Raw genomic sequence first — 25,461 nt, forward strand, 5'->3', positions numbered from 1 at the left:
AAAAATCCGGGAAGCAATTATACAAAACTTACACAAACTCTTTCACAAAATACAGAAAGAGGAAGCATTCCCAATTTGCTGTATGAAGTCAGTATAGCTATGAATCCAACATTTGACAAGTGCTATAGCAGAATGAAAATGTATTAAAATTATGGACCTATAACACTTATGAGCATCAATGCTAAAATCTTTTATGAAATATTGTCAGATCTCATTCAACAATACATGAAAATATAACACATTTTGGCCACATAGGTTGAGTCCAGAAATGTAGGATTACTTCAAAATACAAAAATCAATATATGCACTGATCAATATATGTTTGATATATATAATGTATATATGTGTGTGTGTGTATATATATATATATAGTTACATATGTATCACTGTACATAGTTTAATAGAGAACCTAAAAATGCATGTTAGGATACAAACACGTGTTTCCTAGTTCTGCTCATGGACAAGATGTATCAAGAATAATAAAAATCATTGCTAAAAAGACAAATCAGCCCATTAAAAATGGGCAAGTGTTCTGACCAAGCCCTCCAGGCATACCACTAAAGAAGGTATACAAATTGTAAGTACATGAAAAGGCACTAACATAATTATTCATCAAATAAGTGGAAATTAAACCATCTTGGGCTACCACATCACACCTACTAGAATGACTAACAGGAGAAAGACGGGCAATACCGAGTGTTGTCAAGGATGTTGAGCAACTGAACTCACAGCACTTGTGAAGGGTAAAATGGTATAACTTCCATTTCCAAGAGGAATAAAATAAAAAGTTCATTGATTCATATGATGTTCATAGCAATTTTTCATATGAAAATTAATACTGCACAAAATTCTCGTGATCAAATGAACAGATAAGCAAATGGTTTTATGTTTATGCAATTACTACTCAGCAATAAGAGGAACGAAATACTGATAGTTGGAAAAACAGAGCTGAATCTCAAACAAAGCAGACTAGACAAAAATAGATATTGATATCTATGGATGTATGGATTCATCTATATGTCTGTATGTAGATATTTAGATTTATAGCTCTAGTAATAATTCCTTTGTTTGCTTTCTAGGTAAATTAAACTATGATGATGAAAATCAGAATAGTGACTGTACGTGAGTTCTATATCTTAATCAGAGAAGTGGTTACAAAGCTAAAATTCATCGAACTGTGTCCTTCACATATGAGTATTTTGTCTAAATTATTCCCCAATAAAACATATATTTAATGATAGTTATATAATGTAAGTCTGAATATGAAAATACATATTAGTATTCACAAAATACATATTATCTAACGCATACAAAATTAAAAACTTATCCTTTGAATCATTATTATTTTCTTATTGAAAAAGGAAGGAGGTTAAATGTTAGGGCAGCAAGAGCTTTTAAGAAAATTTTAAATTGTAGAATTTCCCAGAGCTTGTAGATAGGATATTATCTGACGCTAAAAGAATGTTATATTTAGGACTTTCCATTATAAATCATAAAAAGAGAGGTAAAATTCAAGAATTCAGCCAAGGAAACAAAACAATTTTCACCTTCTTGAGCTTGCCACTGGTGCTTTGTTTACGGCACTGAGATCTTTCCTGTCTTGCACATTCACATAAAGGAAAATAAACAAACCCATAGAATCGAGATTGTTATAGAAGCAGTTAGCAGAGCTAGACAAAGCGCAATTTTTTCAAAAATTTCTAAAGAAATGTTTACTGACAGACAAAAACAAAAAGTGGTTGTTAGTTCTGGGTAAGTTAAATGTGTATTTTCTTTTCCCCAGAGCATTCCTGGCTTATATCTATTGTCCTGGCAGATTATTAATACCCCTTCCTATCACTCTCACAAGTGACAAACATTTTTGGGTGGCAAATTCTAAGATCATCTTATCTGGGAGACCTGGTCCATTTGGACATCACGGTGGGCACTTTTGGGTCATTTCTTCTATTAAGCAGTAAAGGGTTCTTGTCTCATTATCAGAATAAGATTCTGGTAGATCCATGATATCCAAGGCTTGCTTGATATTTTCATGTCATATGGCTGGAATTTTAGAAAATTCTCGAATTTATATGAAGTCTATTCATCTCTCACATATGTAGTCTTATTTTTAACATGTCTCTTAGGAAATAAAAACCAGATTGTACCCATGTACAGAGTAGGTTCTTTGGTGGGTTCTCAAAACTTTTTAAGTGTAGGAAGTGGTCCTGAAGATGTCTGTCAGAGAGCACTGGACAGAGTCCCCAGAGTTGACAATACTCAGTGGATGCTATGTCTGTGATTATTCAGCACAAACAGTATTTCTATTTAGAATAACACAGTAATAGTATGAACTTCAATTTAATTAAAAAATATTAAATGCAAAATAGAGAGTCAAAGGTTAATTTTAAACTATGCAATTATTGAATACCTACAGACATTTTCTTAGTTTTCTGTGTTGATTTATATAGCTGGAGTTCATTCTTTTCTTCTGCTGTAATCAACCTTCCATTGCAGTAATATTGTATAATTTGTTTCTCTACTCTTCATTACATCAGCATAACTTTTCATGGATCCAATTTTTTGCTATGATAAAGATGCTTCGGTGAAAAGACATTCTGTTATACCTTTATGTACATGTGTAAGAGTGTAAGAGCTTTTTCTTTGTTTTTTGATTTTTTTTTTTTTTTTTTTGAGACGGAGTTTCGCTGTTGTTACCCAGGCTGGAGTGCAATGGCGCTATCTCGGCTCACCACAACCTCTGCCTCCTGGGTTCAAGCAATTCTCCTGCCTCAGCCTCCCGAGTAGCTGGGACTAATGGCGTGCACCACCATGCCCAGCTAATTTTTGTATTTTTAATAGAGACGGGGTTTCACCATGTTGACCAGGATGGTCTCGATCTCTTGACCTCGTGATCCACCCGCCTCGGCCTCCCAAAGTGCTGGGATTATAGGCGTGAAACAACATGCCCAGCTGTTTTTTGTTTTTTAAGGGTATATGTCTGGTGAGATATTGGATACGGACACCTTTAACTAGACTATTTTCCACAATTATTTTACCAATTTATGTTCCTACTAGTTTACAAACTAGTTCCTCTTAGTGACAAGCATTTATTGTCTGCGTTTGTTTCTAATCTGATAGTTGAATAATGTTGTGTTGTGAATGGAATGTGCCTCTCCCTAGTGGGCATTGCGTGCTTTTTGATGATGACCAGCCATTTGGGTTTTTTCTTTCCTAAAATGCTTGTTCCTGTCTTGGGTCCATTTTTATAATGGGTTATTTGACTTTTTTTCTTTATGGACTTTTAGAAGGTTTCAGACTATTTTAAATACTCTTTCTTTCACTTGTAATTTGTTGCAATTATAGTCTATGAGTTTGTTACTAAACTCTTGAGGCAGCCTGTAAACCAGTCTTATTTTCTGTCCACTTGAGGCAACACTTTCAGACATTTAGCTTTTACATTTCCGAGTTTTACCAAAATTCTGCAATTTAAATTTTCTTACTCCTATTCTTTGCCTACTGCTGGCTTAGGACAGGGTTAAGGATTAGCCTTCTAAGCAAGTTACTCATCACCCATCTGATTTTAAACTTCCAAAACACTGTTGTGTCTTTTCCTGATCTTTGTAACTATTAATTTGTGTTTCTGTAATCTCTGTAAAATCTCAATGAGATTTTGGTTAATGGAAAAAATAAAATGCAAGTCTTTACTATTTTCTAATTTTACATAGAGAATATTTTCATTATTTGAAATGTATATCAAAAAAGGAAATAAAATAGCAGTGACTGTTTTGAAGCTTCAATGAAACTAAAAGCCGTATGTGTGCACTTTAATATTTGAGTCTCTGCAGTTTTATTCCGTAGCTCAGCTTAGTGCTTCTATGGCGTGTTCACAGGCATCCTCTCATTCTACCCTCATTCATTTGGTCCCATTGGTCTTACAGGTTCCATTATATATGAGATGGAATCACAGTCCAAAAATCTTAATTATCTTGTTCTGGAGTACCACCAGCAAATTTGATGAAGAAATTAAACCAAGTTCTTCAGAATCCACCTGCAACCCCCTCTCTTACTGAAAAATATGTCCAATTACCTAAGTTGGGCCCTTACCTGGTAGACTTAAAATGAGAAATCAACTGGGAGCAATTTTAATTCAGAACAGAAAACAGTAGCAAACTCTGATGTTTGATATTTATGCAGGACAACATACTGAGCAATGTGTTTGTTGGTTTTTCTAATAAAAGGAGGACATGCTCTTGGGCATTGCACTTAATTTTCTATGCAGTTTGTGTCTCATCTTTTGAGAAAAATTTACTAATCTTTAGGGTTGGAAGAACTATCTCTAGATAATACTCACCTGGAGCCTTATGGAATTGAATTCAATTTCTGACACATAAATGTTGTTACAGCAAATTGACTTTCAATAATATCTGAAATTTTTGTGTTAAGGGAATGATACAAACAATATCTATTCTAATGGTAACTGGTAACCTTTTGTTGACTTTTGAGATGAATTTCAAAGGGAAAATGCTATTGCTTTGAAACAATTACCACTTTTCAAGAAGAAAACCTCTTAGTTTTCTTAAAGGATCATATAGGTTGCTGGAGATTAGTCCTCATCACTTAGAAGCATGGATATGCTTTCGCTTTTTGTGTTTTGATTTTATACCACAACTAGGATGGCTTCTAAGATTTACATTTCACGGTGAATTAAATGTAAATAAAATAACACAGTGTATTAGTAAATCTCCCTGAATAACAAGGTATGTGATTTGTGATCTCTCTGAATAATAATATATTTCTGAAATCTCCCTGAGAAACACTATGCATAACTAATTATTGTCTTATAGTGTATCTTGTGCATTTTGAACCTGAAGTCATACTCACGCTTATATCAGCTTATTTGATACTCAAAGGGCTCTTACAGAAGCACAGAATAGCTGCAGGACTTTTTTGGGCACACAAACCTGGGCACAGAGCACAGACTGGAGGGAATACTTTCTGGAGGAGTTTTGAAAACAACTGGACACAAACCTCCTGGCAGAAGGATAGGAGTCTGCGAAGTATGGGAAAGGGGAGTTCAGGCAGACACAGCCACCGATGAGAGGGGCCACTGCTGCAAAGACAGGACTCCATATTTAGAGAATGGCAATGACTTTAGAATAGTAAAATTGAGAAAATGAGATTGTAATGTCAAGGCTTACAGACAGATCATTAAGCACAGTGAATACTATTCTAGATGATACTGATTGTGTCCTGAAGACGACGATGATCCATGAAAGAACTTACTGTTGAAGGGTCACGTGATCATATAAGTTGAAAGTTTATGTTTCAAAAAGATGACTTCAGCAGCAGCTCGTAGAACAAATCAGGAATTTTATTATGAACATTATATTATGAGCATTTCATGATTATGGAAATCTAAACAAGAAAGACTTAAGGAAAGTATACAGTTGAAGAATTATTTGGAGATTTTAGTAGAACTTGACCCGTAGATTGTATAGGGCCAAAGTGAAGGAAGAAATCAAATATGAAGTTCAGTTTCATGGCTTGGGCCGTGGGAGTTGTAATGATACAATTGATGTATTGTGTGGAAAGACAGGCATGTTTTTGTGGGGAAAGGCTAAATTCCAGTGTCAATGTGCTGATTCTAGGGTCTTTCCAAAAGGAGCTGGTAGTGTGCTGTGTATGTGTTGTGTGTTGTGTATGTGTATCTGTGGTTCAGAGAAATCTTTGGCCTAGAGATAGAATCAGTGAATGGCCCTTGGGTGCATGAGGTAAGTATAGATTTGAAAGCCCTAGTCTAGGGAGGAGGCAGTTCCCACAAGAAGGGTATGGAAGAATAAGAAAAAAAATAGGCCGGACACGGTGGCTCATGCCTATAATCCCAGCACTTTGGGAGGCCGAGGCGGGTGGATCACGAGGTCAAGAGATCGAGACCATCCTGGTCAACAAAGTGAAACCCCGTCTCTACTATAAAAAAATACAAAAATTAGCTGGGCATGGTGGTGCGTGCCTGTAGTCCCAGCTACTCGGGAGACTGAGGCAGGAGAATTGCTTGAACCCCAGGAGGCGGAGGCTGCGGTGAGCCGAGATCACACCATTGCACTCCAGCCTGGGTAACAAGAGCGAAACTCCATCTTAAAAAAAAAAAAAAGAAAAGAAACAAACAGAAAAACAAACAAAGAAAAACAGAATCAAAACATCCTGGGTAGCAGCAATATTTAAGAAGCAAAAAGAAAGACCACAAATTAGGTTAAGAGATAGCTGTCTTAAAAGAAAAAACCACAATTCATTTCCTATTTTGCATTAATAAAGCATATAATCTTAGACAAGCATTCAAAATCCCTCACAATCTGGGCTAAACTACTTATATAAGAATGAAAGAGAAGGGAGTGATATTTAGGGAAAGAGAAAGAGAAGAGGCAGAGCCAGAGGGAGAAGAAATGCTGTGTGGTTTGTGGTTGAATGCGTTGTACAGTGACAGACAGGGAGGGTAGGACGCTTGACTTGACTGCCACTTGCCTGGGAGGACAAAATAAGGAATTGAGAGAAATAAGTCGTAGAATTAGTCACCCTTGTTCTTGTCAGGGCAGCTTTGTGAATAATCTGAGAGCAGGAAAATAGTGTCACAAAGCCAATGGGAGAGTGAGGCTGCCCAGAGTAAACCCTGCAGCCCTCTGGCTATGAGGAAGCACCAGTCCCTAGCAGGTGTTCATCCTCCTCCTGGTTTCCCTTCCTCAGCCCACTGGATCTCCCACTGAGGCGCTATCCAACCTAGGACATCAGGGTAGGAAGGGATATTTACATCACATAGGTGAAGCTGAATCCTTCTGTCCTGATTGACATCAGCCTGGCCACTCCTGGTGATTATGCAGTGATGTGGTCTGCCCCTGCGGTCTGCCCCCACTGCTGTTCCTGGGGGGGAACACACCCTGGCTATCCCAGCTTCAGAGCATGCTTCTCTTACTGCCTCATGGGAGCCTGGACCCAGAAGCCATACAGTGTCACGTGGCTGCTTCCAGGACTCATGGGTCCAGTCCTTCTCATAGAGTTGCTAACTACCTGCCTCCATACAAAACTGGCTAGGTCCCAGCTCACTCTTCAGAAGAGGTACCTCTCCCTTCACTCTCCAGGGAGGCCCTTTCTGCTCTCTCAGCTCTCGATCGTATCAACTGGGAAGACAGCAGCTCTCCTCAACTCAGCCAGTTATTCCATCGCGCTTTGGTGAGGCTGACTCACTTCATCCACAGAAACTAAGTCCCATTTTCTCTGGTTTTAAATTTTAAAAAATGTCTACTAAATTATAACCTACAACCTATTGATTAGAGGATGACTTCTCTGTGTCCCTTTCACCATTGCTTCTGAGTATTCCAAAATACATGTTTTTTCTGAAATTTAGGTCTTCCGGTTAGAATTGCATGTTTCTTACAGACAAAGTATTACAAATTTTTATTCGGGATTTTTTCAATAAATTAATTAGTTTTTATAATAGAAGATTATTTAGATTGTGGTTTAAAATGACAAGTTTACGAGTTCAACGATACCACTTAACGTTGGGTCTGACCTTTTCAAGATAACTACATCTTCACAACTGACGCCTTTAGCACTGCAAATCATCAAACTGACAGCCTGAACTCTGTGGGTTCCATCAACCGCTTGTCTCATTTCCATTGTAATGTTCCTATTGGTCTCAGAGACCTTGATGGAAAGATACAGTTTTTTTTTTTGTTTGTTTGTTTGTTTGTTTGTTTTTGCTATCTATCATCGTGAGCTTGCTGAATATGCTTAATCTATGGTCAGAAGTAAAAATGAACAGAAAGCTGATTTTTTCACAATGCTTGTCTGAAGTGGTTAAGGAGAATAGAACATTACTCTGCTGCTATTCAGACGCTTTGCCATGGCTGGTACAGCATGCACACTTACAAAGAACTTTGCTTATGAACATGTTCTGTTCCAGTATCAAATTCTAAAAGGGGACTGCTGTTCTCCAGAGAACTCACAATTCTCCATTGACAAGCATGAACAGTGGATGACATGGCAAACCTTGTTTACTGCTACTTATTCATTTAAAGCTCTATCAGACAATCTGACTGAAATGATAGATGATTTTCTGCAAAATCAAAAGATATTTAAAAGTAGATAGGTTTTTAAGTAGATGATTTTTAGTGAACACATTTTAAATTACTGGGGGTATTTGGTTGCAACTCTCTTTGTGCATAAAACATATTACATGTCATAACATAAATTTCATTTATTTATTTGTCCCTTGTTTTCTTTCCTTGCTACATTCACAGACCCTAGAACAATGCAAGGTCCCCAATAGGCACTCGAACATGCAGTGAATGTGTAAATAGAAGCATCTCTTCAAAATATACAACCCTTATGTCAACAGTTTGGAAACTGCTTGGAAAAAATATTATCTACAACTATGAATTCTATTGCTAAATGCTTCTTATTATGCTCCTTGGCTGTATTTAATGGTACTGCTGTACAACCTCAGAAGATAAAGTTCATTCTTCTGAATACTACTCTAACATCCTGGTCGAAGAATGAGTCATCCCTTATTTATAGGCTTTTGAATTTGCTGTTAGCTTATTTCACGTATTTCATAAATTAAGGCAATAATGACTCTAACCATGGAAACTATGCTTCCCCTTCCCCAGCAGGAAAAATAATCTTTTGTCTACCACACACTCATGCAATGTTGAATTTGGTGTCAGGTGTTTATAATATTTTGGATAGAGCAGTGTTGAGTTCTGCTTTGATAAGCTTCACAGGTATAGCTTTGCTTACTGAAAGGAGAGGAATTAGCTTAATATTGCTCAATTTAATTCAGTGAGGTCAATTTAACTAAAAGTTTAGTCTCCATCCCCAGCCAAGGATTCCCATTCGCCTTGCTCTAGCAAGTTGTCTGAGTGGAGGAAAGATTAATTTTCAATATCACAGTGCAGTCAGTGACAGGGATGATGCTTTAGCAAACTGATGTATGGATGTACCGAAATCATTTAGGCCGGTAGTGATTTATTCAAGCAAGAATCAGGAAAATGTCAAAACGTATCCAAAAATTATTTTGTGTCCTGTATACTGATGTTTGCTGTTGAGTTTGTTCATCCTTGTTCTCAGCTCCAGATAGAGCTTTTGCATCTGGAAAGAGTACAATTGACTTAATATTGCTTCATTTAACTAAGTGAAGCAATTAAATTTACAGGATAGTTTTCATCTCCAGCCAGGGATACTCATCTACTCCGTTCTGCATACTATCTGGTTGGAAATTGCTTCCATTATGGTCATGCCATTTTTATGTTCCTTTTTCAGTGATTTACAACTATAATTTTTAGATCATAACAGAAACCCAGGATTGGAAAACTTCAGTGTTTCCTAAAAATACCAAGATATATGTCTATACATACACTTGTCATATAATCAATGGGCATTGATAGTTGAACTTAAAGCCACATCGTAACTTAAAAGTCATCCAGTATGCTAAATAAAAATATATTTGAAATAAGGTAAGCAGAAGAGTCTGTTTCTAAATCAACTTTTCCTATATGTTACTCAGGTATTGAATCTTGTATATGTAAAACATTTCATACCACATTCCTTCAAATCACATTGACCTCTCTGGACAGTGATTATATGTAACAGTTCTGATAAGAAAGTATATTTGACCAGGCATGGTGGCTCATGTCTATAATCCCAGCACTTTGTGAGGCCTCGGCAGGCAGATTGCTTGAGCCCACGAGTTTGAGACCAGCCTGCACAACAGGACACAACCTCGTCTCTGCAAAAAAAAAATACAAAAATTGGCCAGACATAGTGGCGTGCACCTGTAGTCCCAGCTATTCAGGAAGCTGAGGTGAGGATCTTCTTAGCCTGGCAGGTCAAGGTTGCAGTGAGCCATGATGACACCACTGCACTCCAGCCTGAGAAATTATGCAAGCCAAAAAAGAAAGAAAAATTAAAGAAAAGAAAAGAAAGAAGGAAGGTAGGAAGAAAGGATGAAAGGAAGGAAGAAGGAAGGAAGAAAGAAGGAGGGAAGGAAGGAAAGAAAGAAATTAGTTTCACTCAAGTATTATTTTAATTTGAGAGAGTTTAGAATCCCATTAACTATTTGCGTATCATTATGATTTTATCTAATAATTTAAAAATTACCTTAGATAAATATTATTATAAAATACAAGATTACTTAATGAATAAATCTCAATTTTAACTTGTAATCTGATGTTATTTGGTCACTTCTTATGCTTATTTCTCTTACTGAAATGTAAAAATGTAATTTAATTATAATTTCTTTAATTTCTGTAATAAAATGTAAGCAAGTTAAATCACTTAGTAACCTTTTCTCTAAAATGTTTAATTGTTTAATATTTCCCTATTTTGTCAAAAATCTACACATCTTTAGGAAAGACCATACTTGTGAAAAATTATCATTCTCAACTATTAATTATATTGCTACATACCTTATACAAATACAAACCATTTTACATTGCTAACATAATCAAGTATTAATAAGACCACAAAATTGTAGGTTTACTCTTAAGACCAAGTCATTCCACTCCTTATATTATTGCCATTAAGGAACAATTTGGTTTTTTTCTCTAACAGTAAAGGAAAGAAAATACGTACCTCCCATCTGAAGATATGCACACACACAGTATAAAGTATAAGATGCCTTTTTTCTTGTTTTACTTATATTAGTCTAATAGTTGACATAGACAAAACCTTAACACATCTGTGTGTATATGTATATGCATGTGTGTGTACATATACATATGTATACACACGTATATATTTTTAATAAAACATAGTAATATCATAAGAATCTGTGAATCTATTACCTAATGTAAGAAGTGGAGCATATCCAGGTGCGGTGGCTCACTTCTGTAATCCCAGCACTTTGGGAGGCTGAGTCAGGCAGGTCACGAGGTCAAGAGATCGAGACCATCCTGGCCAACATGGTGAAACCCCATCTCTACTAAAAATAGACAAATTAGCTGGGCTTGGTGGCACATGCCTGTAGTCCCAGCTACTCGGGAGACTAAGGCAGGAGAATCACTTGATCCCAGGAGGCAGAGGTTGCAGTGAGCCAAGATCGCACCACTGGACTCCAGCCTGGGCAGCAGAGCCAGACTTTGTCTCAAAAAAAAAAAAAAAAGGTGGAGCATGACAATTACAGTACACGTGGTTGTTGCTACTCTTGTGTTCCATTTTATTTTCCTTTAAGAGATAACACTATTGACTGGGCGCAGTGGCTCACGCCTATAATCCCAGCACTTTCGGAGGCCAAGGCAGGTGGATCATGAGGTCAAGAGATCAAGACCATCCTGGTCAACATGGTGAAACCCCATCTCTACTAAAAATACAAAAAATTAGCTGGGCATGGTGGCGCAAGCCTGTAGTCCCAGCTACTCGTGAAGCTGAGGCGGGAGAATTGCTTGAATCCGGGAGGCAGAGGTTGTGGTGAGCTGAGATCGCGCCATTGCACTCCAGCCTGGGTAACAAGAGCAAAACTCCATCTCAAAAAAAAAAAAAAAAAAAAGAGATAACACTATTTGAATTGTATATTCAACATTTCTTTTACTTTTAAAGAAACTTTTAAGATTTTAATTAGTTATAATTTTTAGGAAGTTGCAAAGAAGGGAGAGCCTGTGTACCCTTCACCCAGCTTCACCCAAATTTAACATCTTGCATAACTACAGTACCTGATTCTGAAAAGCAGGAAATTGACCTTGATACAACCCACAGAGTTATTCGGTTACACGTGTACTCCTATGTGTTTATGTCATTTTATCATATGCATATTTTTGTGAAACTTCCATCACAACCAAGATATTTAACTATTAAATGATATGCTAGGCAGAGTGATTGTTTCACATTTTTATATAGATGAGGAGTGTTTTAAAACACTTATTTTATTTTCTTTCTGTAACTTTTCCATCTTTGTCATTTATGGTTGAATTTGTGTTCCTCAGTGATATTTGTGTTTCAGGGTTTTCAGTGAATAATAATTTCAATGAATAATTTCAGTGAATAATAATTTATTTATTAAAAGACATCATAGGACACACAGATTCTATGGATGTATCTATATTAAAAGTCACTCTGAATAACTGACATCAAGAATGTATTTTTAAAACTCACGTGTATACTCTTAAATTTCACACTTAAATTTTCCAGTTAAATTCCTAAGTCAAAAATGAAGTCCGATTTCTGCTTCTGAGAAAACTGGAGTAGAAGCTGTGCTGCCTCTTCCTCCGACTTAAATGCAACTTAATATCTTGGACACCAGATAGAGAAAAACGTTTAAAGACTTATTAAGGCCGAGAGAAGACGGCCCTCTCTTAGGGAGCTGAGAACTGGGAAGGACAACATGGCGAGGGCCCTGGGATTTCATATTTGCCTCACGTATTCCGGTTGGATAGAAGCTTAAAATTCCTCCTTTCTTCTATTTCCTTGTTAAGTAGTACAATGATTATTTTACCATTTTAGATTTTTATTGACTTCATTAGCTGTGGTGAACTCTTATTTGGGCTGCCTGTTTTGGTTTGTAGTTTTTATTTGGTTTCTTCATTTCCTTCATGGTGTTACATTAAAGCCTGGGCAGAGGTCCCAACTAGCGGCTGGGTGTGGTGGCTTGCACTTACAATCCCAGCTACTCGGGAGGTTGAGGCAGGAGGATCACTGGAGCCCCAGAGTGAGAGGCTGCACTGAGTGTTGCACTGAGTGTTGCACCACTGTACTCCAGTCTGGATGACAGAGTGAGACCCTATCTCCAAATTAATTAATAGTGAAGTAAAAATAAATGGGCAATTGTGGAATTGAGGGTGGTAGATACGTGAACAGAAGACTCATCTAATCATAGAGCTTCCTTTCCTTTTTGCTTTTCGTATTTGCACCTGGGGCTGTAAGAGTGATTGCTTTGGACACTGTATTCCAGTTCTAATGTCTGTTCACTTCTGTGGCTATAGAGACCAGGAGTGTGCCAGCCTCAGTGAGGATAGCATGCTGTTCTTTAAGTAATGTTCCTACTTTCACACCTCAACATTGGTCCTGTGGAACAAGATTACATTTTTTTTTTTTAATTCAAGAGGCTTGATGTATTATTTCATAAATAAAAACCCATCAAATACATCAGTAGAAAATAATAAATAAATGGAAGAAATCAGATTAGGCTAAAATTATTTCATGTAAAATAATGCAAAAACTTAAAGATATGATAATGATTCCATTGCAGTTAACATTATTTTGACACAATATCTAATTCTGAATTCTTTATCATATAAATTTTTAAAAACCTGGAATCACATGCATGGCATATGTGGGGATATGGTAATAACAGAATGAGTCATAAGACTTATCTCATGTTGGTTATCTTGGTTATCTATTGCTGCATAAACTTAGTTGTTTAAAATAGCACTCCCTTGTTTCCTCATGGTTTGCCTGGTCAGAAGTGCAGGTGTGACATATCCGGACTGATTCCATGCATAGCCTCACAGTCGTGGTGTCAGCCAGGCTGTGTTCTCGTCTGGAACTGAGGGATTCTACCGAGCTTGTTTAGGTTGGTGGCAGGATCTGGTTCTTTGTGTTTCTAGGACTGAGATCCCCACTTCCTTGCTGTGGGCTGGCCAAGGGCCGCTCTGGGTTCCTAATGGCTGCCTCCTGGAGGACTTGGGCGTGCAGCCGTCTTCACAGGGCAGCTTCCCTCTCCCAAAGGCACAGGAGGGTCTGTCCCAGCTTGAACCTCTGACCCTCTGTAGGAACTACCATTGGATCAAGTCTGGCCACGCACTATCGTCTCCTTCAAACTGATTAACTCAAAATTGACTGATTTGGGAGATGACAGCTACAAAACCCTTCACCTTTGTCACCTGTTAGAATCTCATCACAGAAGTGAAATCCACAATTGCCATAAGTCCAGTCCACAGATGAGGGGCATTTCAAGGCCAAGAATCTGGGGACCATCTGTATTAGTCAGGGTTCTCTAGAGGGACAGGACTAATAGGATATCTATATCTATATCTATATATATTTTCCTTTACATATATATATACACACAGGGGAATTTATTAAGTAGTATTAACTCACACAGTCACAAGGTCCCACAATAGGCTATCTGCAAACTGAGGAGCAAGGAAGGCAGTCAGAGTCCCAAAGCTGAAGAACTTGGAGTTTGAGGTTCAAGGGCAGGAAGCATCCAGCACTGGAGAAAGATGTAGGCTGGGAGGCTAATCCAGCCTAGTCTTTTCATTGTTTTCTGCCTGATTTATATCCTGGCGTCACTGGCAGCTGATTGGATTCTTCCCACCCAGATTAAGGGTGGGTCTGCCTTTTCCAGCCCACTGACTCAAATGTTAATCTCCTTTGGTAGCACCCTCACAGACACACCCAGGATCAGCACTTCGCAACCGTCAATCCAATCAAGTTGATACTGAGTATTAACCATCACACCATCCAAGAATTATTCCTAGTACATCTCACAAACTTTATTCTAGTGAAGGGTTCTCAACTTAGCTATAGTTCAGATTTTCAGGGAGCATCTTAAAAATGCACATTAAGCCGGGCGCGGTGGCTCACGCCTGTAATCCCAGCACTTTGGGAGGCCGAGGTGGGTGGATCACTAGGTCAAGAGATCGAGACCATCCTGGTCAACATGGTGAAACCCCGTCTCTACTAAAAATACAAAAAATTAGCTGGGCATGGTGGCGCATGCCTGTAATCCCAGCTACTCAGGAGGCTGAGGCAGGAGAACTGCCTGAACCCAGGAGGCGGAGGTTGCAGTGAGCCGAGATAGCGCCATTCCACTCCAGCCTGGGTAACAAGAGCGAAACTCCGAAAAAAAAAAGTACATTAATAGGCATCTATGTAAATCTGATTCAGATTCAGAATTGAACTGCATCTCCTGAGTCAGAAATATATTAATATTTTCAGAAAGTTATACAAGTTACTCTTACGCAGCCAGCCTCATGCCCCTGGGACTTCTGATAGCCACTGCTCTATTAAATATAGACATATCACCTGTCTATCATTTTAAAATAGTACGGTATTTTCAAAAGTACAGTTGAGTTCATGAGGGGCCAAGTAACATAAATGGGATCATTAAAAACTAAATGACAAAGGCAGAAGCATCACTCTAGCCTCTAGAATTAGCAATTGGTTGCTCAAATCTTCAATTACAGTATGCTTTAAGGGGTCAGCCTGCCCCCTCACCATCAAACTGAGTTAATAGCTAAGTCTCATAAAAAAGTAATCACTTCTTGGCATTAAATCAATAGACTATTCCTCACTATGAATGCTTTTAAATATCATCACAAATTTAAACTTGGAGTCTCACTCTAAATTTAGATCCAAGTGCTATCTACTGGCAGATGATATTTTGGGCAGATTACCAAATATCCTCTTGCACTTCTTTTAAAGTCGATTCCCCCAACGTGTGTTCTGCAGAACTTAATCTTGTGACATTAGTCATTTGGAAAATACTACCTAATTTCCTCTCTAGGTGATTTACAGGGGTTTGAGCTATTCCTAGAAATCGACAAGAAAGTGTGGAAAACTGTGTATGATATGAGTGTAAATAGCAAGTTTGTCTTCCTCATAAAGTAGATACGTTTCAGTGTATAGATTTCATCGCTTATTTTGAATGCTTATAGGACTTATCATTTTTTTTTTATTTCTGCATCTAGACTGCTCGCCAGAATGTTGAGATTGCCCGAGAAGTGACCCCAGCAAAAGAAAAATATTGCTCTACCTAAATTCAAGTAAGACCATTACTTTGCAATAATGTATCGTGTAAATTAGTGAAAAAATTGACTGTATTTGTCTACACTTCTAAGAAACAATTGTTTTCTTTGAAATTAATCTTTTTGAAGCCTCTTTCTCTGTTGTGGAAAAATAACATAAAAAACAAAACCTCCTGTTATGGAAGGAGTAGAAAGATTCAGGACATATCTTAACGTTTAGGTGTAGTTAGACAGCATTTGGATGTATCTTTCCACAGTACTTACTCAAACAGCTATGTTGGATTTGTATTGTTTCTTTAATAAGCACTGTTCATAGGAATGAGAAAAATCACTTAGTTTTTGAAAAATACTCTTTATTAGGTGAAGAGTCAGTGTCTCTGCATCAAGATGGTAACTAGAGTTACACACTTCAGTGAGCTGTGAGTTCCCAAGAAGGGCAGACACTCAACAGCAGGAGTGGTGCTTGGCAGCGTGACTGGGGACTGTCAGGTCCTCTTTTGTTTGTTCAGAGAAAGGAGTGAATGAGTGTGAAATTAGTACAATGACTCAAATCCCTTCAGGAAGGGAGTGTGAGTCAGCATGGGTGACACAGGTGGTTCAATGACCTTGTAGCAGGGTAAGTGTTACTTTAGGAAGGAATCATACGCTGTCTGTTAGAAGGAGCTGAACCTGGCTGGCAAAGGTTAGGATTGAAGTCGCTAAATCTATTTTTATAATAAGCTGTCAAGGTATTTTTGAGGGCTTATGTCCTGGCAGTCCAAGGACTTGTAGTATGGCTTTAGAAAGAATCGCCAAACTCACTGATATCTGTTAAGTTTCAATGGATGTCAGTACTGAACGGTATATTGTATGCATATTTATGTACTCAGTTATACTTAAATGTAGTATAAAAGTGGCAAGAATCCTTGAGTATATCGTGGGTATAAAAACCATAAAATTTTAAAACTAGATGTAGCCATGCAGATCGCCTATTAAGGAGATTTCTAGGCTGGGTTTTCAGGGACTATTGCAAGTTCAGAGACACTGAGGATTAGGCAATTAGGGCTCAAAGTTGTCCTGTTTGCTAAATATTCCGTTAGACATGGAAGGCGCATTGTGCTGTGTTTCTTCTTGTGGAATGTACATGGGGTTGGCTTGCTAATAGATTGATTTTCCTCACCCAGTCTGATCCTTAAATTATTCAGGTAGCTTTTTTAAACAATTATGTCTTTTTTAAAGTTTTACTTCAAGTTCTGGGATACAATACAGAACGTGCAGGTTTGTTGCATAGGAATATATGTGCCATGGGGGTTTGCTCCACCTATCAGCCCATCAACTAGGTTTTAAGCCCCACATGCTTTTGGTATTTGTCCTAATGCTGTCCCTCCCCTTGGTCCCGACCCTGCAACAGTCCCTGGTGTGTGATGTTTCCCTCCCTGTGTCCATGCGTTCTCATTGTTGAACTCCCACTTACAAGGGAGAACATGTGGTGTTTGGTTTTCTGTTCCTGTGTTAGTTTGCTAAGAATGATAGATTCCAGCTTCATTCATGTCCCTGAAAAGGACATGAACTCATTTTTTATGGCTGCATAGTATTCCATGGTGTGGAAAATGTGCCACATTTTCTTTATGTAGTCTATTATTGATGGGCATTTGGCTTGGCTCCGAGTCTTTGCTATTGTGAATAGTGCTGCACTAGATACATATGTGCATGTGTCTTTATAGTAGAATGACTTGTAATTCTTTGGGTGTATACCTAGTAATGGGATTGCTGTGCCAAATGGCATTTCTGGTTCTAGATCCTTGAGGAATTGGAACTAATTTACACTCCCACTAATGGTGTAAAAGTATTAAACAATTATCTTTAAATTAAACAGTATATTTTCACCATTCACATAAACTCAGTAATTTCCAAAACACATTTTCCACAAAACAAAAAGAGCCCATTATGATGCATTATAAATGCCATTATATACCCAAAGTTTTCAAGTTATTTCTCATGGCTAGACTTTTTTTCATAGTTAAATATGTAGTTCAAATAAAATCTCATAGTGGACTCCAATAGATGAAAGAGAAAAGAAAGAGCATTTTGATGGAAGCAACAGTGAGTGATCTAGAACTCGGCTGCTCTGTCACTACGTTCATTCCTCCTAAATCCATTCCCATTCCCCAAACCTCCAGACTAAATGGATATTAGCATTTCTTTGAGCCCTGTGATTCCTTTGTTTCTCAATCCTTAATTTGGAAGCGCCTGTGGAAGAATCAATTGAAGGATGCAGAGAGCAAAGGATAGAAACTGGAACTTCCAGAATTATTCTGTGCTAGCCACCAGTGGCCAAGCTGTTGCTGTGCAAGAGGGAGCACGTATTCCCTTCTTAGAATTTCCCGGTGCTAGGGGCTGCTCTGTATGCCTTCACATCACTACTGTGCAAAGGTTTCAAAGTATCATGTACTGCAAATTCTGACTAAAGCCCAATAAGAGCACAGGTTATATAGGGGAAAATGGAGAAAGGCAGTTATAAGGGAAATAATGGAAATTCACTTGAGGTCAGCTATTCCTATCCTCAAACCACCTTCTTCTGACAATCTTGAAAAGTGGTTAATATTTTGTTATTTTCTAAAAATGTAGCTGGATGCATTTCAAGTCTTCCTTTTTCTTCGTAAATATATCTCTTTGCCTCTTCATGTTTAATTCATGCTCATATTTGCCCACATTTAAAGCTAGGCTGGCTTCACATTGGAATTGAAAATAGCCCTAGGAGCATGAGTAGCCCGGAGAGCCTGGGTGTCTGCAGCTGTCACAGCTGGGTTCCTGCCCTCTGTGCTCTCTGCCCTCTCTACTGGACCAGAGGTGACCTCGGGCTTCCTGGGCATTTTTAAATTACAGAACAAGAGTATTATAATCAAAACACTTCACATGTTAATACACAGATTTGCTGCCATTGCTGATTCGTGTGCTTTGAGGACGTCTGAGGCCTCTTCCCTTGAACTTCAATTAGCCCTTCTGCTGTGGCATGCCCCTCTCTGTGTCACACGTTGCAGCTGTCGACAGGATGCAACTTCTATTGACCCACGTGCCACCAGGATCATTGTTCAAGTTCCCAGTATCTCAGGCAGGTTTGTGATTTGAGAGTCATTGGCTTCACTCGGAAATCATCTGTATTTCTAGTTTTGCTGACTGTGTTGTCTGTCACAGATAAAATGACACAATAATCAAAGGCAAGCAAGCTTAGCCCTCAGCTCAGCACTGACCTCATATCCTGGGCAACTTTCTGAACTCATTCTAACCAGAACCCACCACCCATCTCTCTTGTTTCCTGGATCTGATGGCAAAAGCTTCATGTAGGGAAGGCAGGTAGACTCCCCTGCCAGGGCGCTAACAGCAATGAGATTACCCCAAACTGGACAAAAAAGACAGTAACTTAACATTTGTTTGCTTGTTTTATGTTTCCAGGAGAGCTCCATGAGAGGGAAGAAACTAGTTTCTCCTCGTGACCTCAGGATTAACTATTGCACCAAAATGTATAAGCTCTGAAGGAACATTTCAGAAAAATTGATCAATCGAAGGGAACATTTCTGTAGCTCCATTTTGTGCATTTCAAAGACTCTCTTAGTTGAGAAAAGTCTAGCTACCCTTAAAAATATTCTCTTGTACTGTTTGTTCTCCCCTAGTAGGTATGAGGGGACTTCTGGTAGTTCGCAAGTTCTCAGCATTGTTTTCCTTTATGGCAGATTAACCTAGGCTGCTTCAGTCTTGGTGATTCCATCTCCCCCTGTTCAGTCAAGAGAAGGTAGGACTGTGCTGTGCAGGTAAGGACCATTGGCAGCCTCTAATGACTGAAAGTGTGGGCCTGTATTTGTGTTTGTCTGTGACGTAGAGTCAGAAGAAAATCTTTAGGTCACCATAAGACACCTTTGGTAATACAGGAAAAAACAAAAGATTTTCAAAAAATTATTGTCATACATCTCACTGCGTTAAGTGCTGCTTGTAGTATCAAAGCTTCAGAACAGAATTACAGAAGCGCTGAAGCGTGACAGCTGAAATGTTGGAGAGAGGCAGTGTCTCCCTGTGAGCGTGGGGACGTCTTATTCATATGACTTTCCACATTCACTCAGTCCTGCCTGCTTTCTGAATTTCAGAGGCTTTCCTTGCCTTCAGGCTTCAATACTCATGGTGACGGCTCTCACTGCCCTGTGGCTACCTTGTGTCAGCTGCCATCAGTGCCTCATTCCTGAACATCCCTCCCTGCCACCCCCTGACCTGGATGCAAAGGCCAATCTTCACTTCAGCCTCAAACATTCCCATGGAGGAGTAGTCACAGCAGTACAGCGTCTGCTCCAGCCCCGCAGGACACGCAAAGACCCTGGTTTGCCTAGAGAGGCTGGTTACACTCGGCAAATCACAGGGTCAGATGTTAAGAGGCAAACGTTGACAAGTAGGCTGGCTTCATGGAAAGGAAGACTTACTTAGCCTTATAGGGCCCTGCATACACAGCCCCACACTTAGTTTAATGCTCTGATCTCTTTAACACTTGTCGGTTTTAATTTGCATACATTCACATGTGTGCTTTGTGTTGTAGTGCTCTATGGATCTTGAAAAATGGATGTCATGGAACCATCATTACAGTGTCACACAGAGGAGTTTCATTGCCTAAAAATGTCCCCTGCACTTCTCTTATTTAATTCTCCTCATTCCTGACTGCCTGGAAACCACTGATCTTTTCACTGTCTCTACCGTTTCGCCTTCTCCCAAGTGTCACGTGTTTGGAATCCTATAGTAGACAGCCTTTTCAGAATGGCTTCCTTCACTTAACATTACACGTTTCAGGTTCATCTATGTCTCTTTGTGGTTTGATAGGTGATTTATTTTCTCAATTATATGCCATTCTATGGTATACCCCTGCTTATTTATTCATTCATCTTCTGAAGGCAGTTATGAATAAAGCTGCAATAAAAATATTCAGACTGTACATAAGCTTTCAAATCAGTTAGTAATGGTGCATCAATTGGCAAGCTCTGTAAGAAACTGCAAAGCCGTCTTCCAATGTGGCAGAGCCATATGACATTCTCTTCTTCACCATTGCTGTCTTCTTCTCCTTCCTATAACTCTTCCTCCTCTTCCTCTTTCCATTCTTCTCTTTTTCTTCCAGTCTCTCCTCCTCTTCTTTCTTTATTCTCTGTCTCTTTCTGTCTATCTCTCCACACACACACACACACACACACACACACACACACACACACACACATCGGGATGCTTAAGGAAATTGTAGGAGATGATCTAACACATTAGTTTTTAAATTAAAAAATTGGGAAGGGCCATTGTAGACAATACAAATGAATGATAAAGGGAAGATACAGTATAAAGCCTCTTCCTCAGGTCCAGTGTTAATTAGTCAATATCTTCCTCTATTTATCTGCAAAATTCAAACCTATAGTTGGCCACTTCTTTCCTCCTGAAATTCGAGGTGTCCATGAATTCTATACCCATCAGCTGTATCAGTTTGTTATTCTCATGCGTGTTCTGTTTGTTATTTTTGTTCTTCATCATACTGAGATATATATTTGTCTCATCCTTAAATCTCACTTTTCTCCCTGCTGTTATCTCTGTGTGACACTCTGCCAAAGAGACACACTTTCCCTTACTAGAAGCTTTCCTATTTTGATGTAGTCACACTTGCTTATTTTTGCTTTTGCTGCCTGAGCTTTCAATGTCATATTCAAAATAATTATTGCTAAGACCCATATCAAGAAGGTTTTTCCCATGTTTTCTTCTACAAATTTTACTGCTTCCGATCTCATGTTGAAATCATTGATTTATTTTGAGTTGACTTTTATGTGTTGTGTAAGAGTCCAGTTTTATTTTTTTGATTACTAATTTCCAGTTATCCTAATCCCATTGTAGCTTCTTGCTGGCCTTGTCAAAATTAGTTGATCATATATGCTGGGTTGATTTCTGGGATCTCTACTGTGTTCCATTGGTCTATGTGTCTGCTTTTATGCCAGTACCATATTATTTTGGTTATTGTAGCTTTGTCATGTAATTTGAAATCAGAAAATATGATGTCCCAAACTCTGTTTTCAGTTTTCAAGATCACATTGGTTATTTGAGTCTTTCGTGGTTCCATCTAACTTTAGAATGTTTTTCTGTTCCTGTGAAAAATGCCATTGAAATTCTGACTGAGATTGCATTCAATCTGTATATTTCATCAGGTAGTATTTGATATTTTAAAAATATTAAATCTTTCAATCTATGAACATTGGTTATTAAACTAAAAACTTTTGTACAACAAAGGACATAATCAACACAATAAAAACGTGATCTATGGATCGGGAGAGAATATTTGCAGGCTGTGTACCTGATAAGAAGTTAATATTCAAAATACATAAGGAATTCCCACAACTTGAAAGGAAAAAAAATCTATTTAAAAATTGACAAAATGTATGAATAGACATTTTTCCAAGAAAGACATACAAATAGCCATACACAGGCAAAGGTGTTCAACATCAGTAATTATCAGGAAAAGGCAAAGCAAAACCACAGTAATATATCACTTCACACCTGGTAAGATGGCCAGAACAGACAAGTGATGAGAGGTGTCAGCAAAGGTGTGGAGGGAAGGAAACCCTTGTCCACTGCTGCTGGGAATGTAAATTGGTACAGCTATTGTGAAAAACTGCGTGGAGTTTTCTCAAAAAATTAAAAATATAACTATGATCCAGCTATCCTTCTTTGGGTACATACCCAAAGTAGGTGAAATGAGCATCTTGTAGAAATATCTACACTTCCCTTTTCATTGTAGAATTATTTACAATGGCCAAGATATGAGAACAAACTAACTGTTCATAGGTAGAAGAATGGATAAACGTATAAATTATGGTATATATACATAATATAATACTATTCAGTCTTAATAAAGGAGATACTGACATTTGCAACACCATTGTTGAGCCTGGAGGATATTAAACTATGTGAAGTAAAACATAAACGGAAAGACAGATACTGTATTATCTCATTCATGTATGAAAACCTTAAGTCAAATACATAAAAACACAGAGTAAAATGGTGGTTACTGGGGAGGAGAGGGAGTGGAAATAAAAAGATATAAATCAAAGGGTACAAACTTGAAGTTATATAGGATTAATTGGAGATCTATGGTACAGCATGAAGCCTCTAGTTAATAACACTGTTCTGTACACTTTTCTGAATAGTTAATAATACTGTTCCGAAAACTTGTGAAGAGAGTAGACTTTATGTGAGCTTAGCACACATACACAAAAGAAAGTAAGAAAACGTCTTGGAGCTAGATAGAAGTAATATTTGCACAAGGTTGTGAATTTACTAAATACCAATGAGTTATATACTGTAAATTATCAATTTTATTTTATGTGAATTTTACCTCAAAGAAAAGAAATGCAAGAAAAAGGGGGAGAAAACAGACCTTCCATTATACAAAACCCAAACATAAATCCCACCACCTCCAATAAGTTTTTTAGGTCCTCCATTCTAATAATTCATTTTCTATGTTCCTGTATAATAACACTTTAGATTATTTTTATGTTTCCCACCAGATTGTGAATTTTTTTTTTTTTTTGAGACTGAGTTTTGCTCTTGTTGCCCAGGCTGGAGTGCAATGGCACAATCTTGGTGCACTGCAACCTCTGCCTCCCGGGCTCAAGGGATTCTCCTGCCTCAGCCTCCTGAGTAGGTGGGATAACAGGCATATGCCGCCACACCCAGATAATTTTTTTTGTATTTTTTTTAGAGACTGGTTTTTGCCATGTTGACCAGACTGGTCTCGGACTCCTGGCCTCAGGTGATCCGCCCATCTTGGCCTCCCAAAGTGCTGGGATTACAGACGTGAGCCACCGCGCCCAGCCTGTGAATCTTGAAGAGAAGTCTCGCAGTGCCCATTGCCAAGAGTCCTTTTAGCTCCTCGTCACTTCACGCAGCCCTGTCTCAACCATTCTCTCCAGGCAGGCTCTGTGGTGGGGACTGCCCTGGCCCTCACTTTTAGTTAACTTAATCTGACTCCCATGCTATGCTTCTACACATGCCCTGTCCTTAAAACTCATTTCTTTGTACCTTGTGTGCCTCAGATCCTGCATCTGGATATTTGGACTTGATCTTTGTTTTTATTTTCCTAATGGGCTTTATCATAAACCTGAATATAGTTTTATTAATTGTCTTAATATAATTTCAGACTTCTTGCCTTTCCAAAACTAATTGTCCAAAAATAACCATTTGGCTGGCACATGCCTCAGTCCATAAATAGGTGGGGAAGGGGGGTCAACCAAGTTTTTCAGGCAATATTTCTGGGCTATATATTCTCATTTTATAAATTTAATTGGATTTAACTGGTACTTACAATATTTATGTTTTCAGCAAATTATCATTTTGAGTATTTAAGGAAGAAGATAACACTAGTACAATAAATAATGTGATCATGTTTAAGGGATTTTATTGTTATTTTTAACTGTGTAATTGCTAGTATACATAGAAAAGTGATGAGAAAATGAAGCAAAACTTAATCTGTTACATTTCTCAGTGACGAATAATAACATGTATAAAGTTATATGCTTTTGAAATGTGATATCATCGTTTATTCTTTAAAAATTTCAATTTGGCCCTTGATACATATTATTTCTTAATATGTAGAAATAATAAGAAGGGAAGCTATTGATTTTCATCCAGTCTGAAGGAAAATCAATAGCACAAGAAGGGCCACTTGACCAAATGGAGAAGCTGTTCCCTCGAAATGAATGTGGTGACAGAATACAAGAATTGTTATGCTATTCAAAAACCAAGCCAGATTTTCAAAACTATTCTCCACTTATGTGTTGCAGCATATAATGTATGAATTCAACAGAGCAAGTGGTGATACTGGAATAAGAATATAAGATTATTTTTTAAAGCGAGATCAATATGAAGATCTATTTCAGCAGAGTGTCAGTTACAGATGAGAACCCTGGTCTAAATGCTTATGAGTTGAAGAGACTGAGAATAACGCACATGTAATAATAACACCAGCCAATTTCCCGCCTTTTAAAACATGTGAATATGTCATTCACCTTTGATCCAGACTTGGCAGGTTCCTTTATTGACAATTGCACTTCTCCAAAGTAAGATGGTGAGATAATGGCATATCAAAAACTGTCTCTTTAGGTTTTTGTCAACTAATCCAAAAATCTGTTATGACATAACATTAAACCAGTCTTATATGGCAGGGTGTAAATACTATAAGAAATAAATCTTTAGTTGAGTAACATGTAATTAATAAGCTGAAAAATATAAATATGTACAAGATGTATAGATGTTACTGAATAAAAATCGTTTTATGCTTATGGTTACAGATATCCCAATATCTATAGTAGCCATATTTGTAATAGGAAGCATTTTTCAAGAAAAATTGTGCTTTGGTGTGCACGTGTGTGTGTGTGTGTGTGTCTGTGTACCAGGCACCTCTTAAGAGCTACTTTAGATCCTCTTAATTTCATCTGTCTTTTTTGGTCACTTCTTCCAGCTTCATCCACTACTGCAGTGGTCAAGTTTCTGGAGTTTGAAAACATTTATGCCAGCGCAAGTCACCAGCTCTTCATCTGAAACCCGCATGCCACACCACTCTACTTTTTTCTTCTGCCTGGAAATTTCCTACTGAGATGAGGCACCCACAAATTCTATGGACTTAATTGTCCATGAGGCAAATCTCTGACAACGGAGCGACTAGAGCCAGTAGATGCATTATTCTCCCCTTTATCCTCAGAGACACCAT

The 25,461-nt window shown here is 38.1% G+C and overlaps 1 protein-coding gene across 3 annotated transcripts in view; it reads left to right on the top strand.

Moving 5' to 3' along the window:
- SNTG1 (syntrophin gamma 1) overlaps positions 1-25,461 on the top strand; it is a 758,808-nt gene that overhangs the window by 231,838 nt on the left and 501,509 nt on the right. For all 3 annotated transcript variants that reach the window (XM_064384170.1, XM_064384171.1, XM_064384172.1), the window contains one exon: positions 15,657-15,731. The gene's annotated coding sequence lies outside the window, so the exon portion shown is untranslated. The remainder of the gene's footprint in view (positions 1-15,656; positions 15,732-25,461) is intronic.

Source organism: Aotus nancymaae, unplaced genomic scaffold (genome assembly GCF_030222135.1).
Source record: "Aotus nancymaae isolate 86718 unplaced genomic scaffold, 86718_ANA_hifiasm-v0.15.2.pri h1tg000036l, whole genome shotgun sequence".
In the NCBI taxonomy this organism is placed as follows: domain Eukaryota; kingdom Metazoa; phylum Chordata; class Mammalia; order Primates; family Aotidae; genus Aotus; species Aotus nancymaae.